Source organism: Natator depressus, chromosome 28 (genome assembly GCF_965152275.1).
Source record: "Natator depressus isolate rNatDep1 chromosome 28, rNatDep2.hap1, whole genome shotgun sequence".
Taxonomy (NCBI): Eukaryota; Metazoa; Chordata; order Testudines; family Cheloniidae; genus Natator; species Natator depressus.
The window spans coordinates 11,583,282-11,585,781 of record NC_134261.1 but is presented as its reverse complement, the minus strand read 5'-3'; the positions used below and the strand labels follow the sequence as shown (position 1 = coordinate 11,585,781).

At 64.7% G+C, this 2,500-nt stretch overlaps 1 non-coding gene across 1 annotated transcript; it reads right to left on the bottom strand.

Moving 5' to 3' along the window:
- Nucleotides 1–1,801: 1,801 nt before the first annotated feature.
- Nucleotides 1,802–1,920, bottom strand: LOC141979837 (5S ribosomal RNA). The gene has a single exon (XR_012637227.1). It is a non-coding gene; the product is annotated as a 5S ribosomal RNA (ribosomal RNA).
- Between the last annotated feature and the right edge of the window lie 580 nt (nt 1,921–2,500).

The window sequence follows — 2,500 nt, the reverse complement described above, 5'->3', positions numbered from 1 at the left end:
GGCCGGACGGGGAATAAGCCCGGAGCCCGGGGCAGGGCGACCCCGGACGGACGGGGGTCCGCCGGCCCCTGCCCGCGGGGGCAGGCTCCGGGTTGACCTGGTGGCCGCTCGGGACTTAAGCCCGGAGCCCGGGGCAGGGCGACCCCGGACGGACGGGGGTATGCCGGCCCCTGCCCGCGGGGGCAGGCTCCGGGTTGACCTGGTGGCCGGTTTGCTTTCGGGCCACCAGGTCAACCCGCTGCCTGTATGGGGTTGACCTGGTGGCCGCTTTCCTTCCCGGCCACCAGGTCAACCCGCTGAATGTATGGGGTTGACCTGCTGGCCGCTTTCCTTCCCGGCCACCAGGTCAACCCGCTGAATGTATGGGGTTGACCTGCTGGCCGCTTTTCTTCCCGGCCACCAGGTCAACCCGCTGAATGTATGGGGTTGACCTGCTGGCCGCTTTCCTTCCCGGCCACCAGGTCAACCCGCTGAATGTATGGGGTTGACCTGCTGGCCGCTTTCCTTCCCGGCCACCAGGTCAACCCGCTGAATGTATGGGGTTGACCTGCTGGCCGCTTTTCTTCCCGGCCACCAGGTCAACCCGCTGAATGTATGGGGTTGACCTGCTGGCCGCTTTCCTTCCCGGCCACCAGGTCAACCCGCTGAATGTATGGGGTTGACCTGCTGGCCGCTTTCCTTCCCGGCCACCAGGTCAACCCGCTGAATGTATGGGGTTGACCTGCTGGCCGCTTTCCTTCCCGGCCACCAGGTCAACCCGCTGAATGTATGGGGTTGACCTGCTGGCCGCTTTCCTTCCCGGCCACCAGGTCAACCCGCTGAATGTATGGGGTTGACCTGCTGGCCGCTTTCCTTCCCGGCCACCAGGTCAACCCGCTGAATGTATGGGGTTGACCTGCTGGCCGCTTTCCTTCCCGGCCACCAGGTCAACCCGCTGAAAGTATGGGGTTGACCTGGTGGCCGCTTTCCTTCCCGGCCACCAGGTCAACCCGCTGAAAGTATGGGGTTGACCTGGTGGCCGCTTTCCTTCCCGGCCACCAGGTCAACCCGCTGCCGGCATGGGGTTGACCTGCTGGCCGCAGAGGGGCAGGCTCCGGGTTGACCTGGTGGCCGGACGGGGATTAAGCCCCGGCTCGGAGCAGGGCAAGCCCGGGCGGAGGGGGGTCCGCTTGGCCCCTGCCCGCGGGGGCAGGCTCCGGGTTGACCTGGTGGCCGGTTTGCTTTCGGGCCACCAGGTCAACCCGCTGAATGTATGGGGTTGACCTGCTGGCCGCTTTCCTTCCCGGCCACCAGGTCAACCCGCTGAATGTATGGGGTTGACCTGCTGGCCGCTTTCCTTCCCGGCCACCAGGTCAACCCGCTGAATGTATGGGGTTGACCTGCTGGCCGCTTTCCTTCCCGGCCACCAGGTCAACCCGCTGAATGTATGGGGTTGACCTGCTGGCCGCTTTCCTTCCCGGCCACCAGGTCAACCCGCTGAATGTATGGGGTTGACCTGCTGGCCGCTTTCCTTCCCGGCCACCAGGTCAACCCGCTGAAAGTATGGGGTTGACCTGCTGGCCGCTTTCCTTCCCGTCCACCAGGTCAACCCGCTGAATGTATGGGGTTGACCTGCTGGCCGCTCTGCTTCCCGGCCACCAGGTCAACCCCCTGCCGGTATGGGGTTGACCTGCTGGCCGCAGAGGGGCAGGCTCCGGGTTGACCTGGTGGCCGGCAGGGACTTCAGCCCCAGGGCCCCTGGCAGGGCGACCCTGCCCTTGTTCCCCAGAAAAGGAGAGAGCTGGCTCGCAGCGGGAAAAGCTGCCTACGGCACCTGGGATTCCCAGGCGGTCACCCATCCAAGTACTAGCCAGGCCCGGGACGGTTTACCTTCCGAGATCGGACGGGATCGGGGGCCTTCCGTCCGGTATGGCCGTAGGCACTCGGCTCCGGTCCGCCTCGTCCCCTTTCCCTTACTGACTCCCCTGCCTCGGGTGGGCCCGATCCTTTTTTCCGTTTTTTTTTTTCGCTCCGGAGGCTTCATGAGCCCCCCCCAACACCCCTTTGGGGGTCGGTGAAAATTTTTTTTTCAGACTTCCAGGGGCCCGATCCTGGCCGCGGGCACCCGGCTCCGGGCACCCGGCTCCGGGCCGCCTCGTCCCCTTTCCCTTACTGACTCCCCTGCCTCGGGTGGGCCCGATCCTTTTTTCCGTTTTTTTTTTTTTTCGCTCCGGAGGCTTTATGAGCCCCCCCAAATACCACTTTGGGGGTCGGTGAAAAAACTTTTTCAGACTTCCAGGGGCCCGATCCTGGCCGCCGGCACCCGGCTCCGGGCACCCGGCTCCGGGCCGCCTCGTCCCCTTTCCCTTACTGACTCCCCTGCCTCGGGTGGGCCCGATCCTTTTTTCCGTTTTTTTTTTTTTCGCTCCGGAGGCTTTATGAGGCCCCCCCTAACCGTTTTTGGGGTCGGTGAAAATTTTTAGTCAGACTTCCAGGGGCCCGATCCTGGCCGCGGCTTCGC